Source organism: Rhea americana, unplaced genomic scaffold (genome assembly GCF_003343005.1).
Source record: "Rhea americana isolate MKP2758 unplaced genomic scaffold, rheAme1 scaffold_197, whole genome shotgun sequence".
Taxonomy (NCBI): Eukaryota; Metazoa; Chordata; class Aves; order Rheiformes; family Rheidae; genus Rhea; species Rhea americana.
In genome coordinates, this window is record NW_028186116.1 from 1,181,781 (window position 1) to 1,182,031 (window position 251).

The window sequence follows — 251 nt, forward strand, 5'->3', positions numbered from 1 at the left end:
CTTTCTGCTCTTGCCTTTCGCTTTTCCTCCAGCTCTGAGCTCTGCCGCACCTGGAGGAGACGCTTTGCACAGCGCTGTCGCCCTCCGGAAAACGAGCAGGAAATGTTTTTGCTGGCTGGCAACCGAAACGCGTTTGGGGTTTTTCCTCCTGTTTGCTTTGAAGATAAGCAGGTCCGTGGCGGCGTTCAACGGAAAGCGTGCCGCCGCCGGGGCGCGGGTCTGCGGGAGCCCGGCCGCCGGGGCCCCCGGGA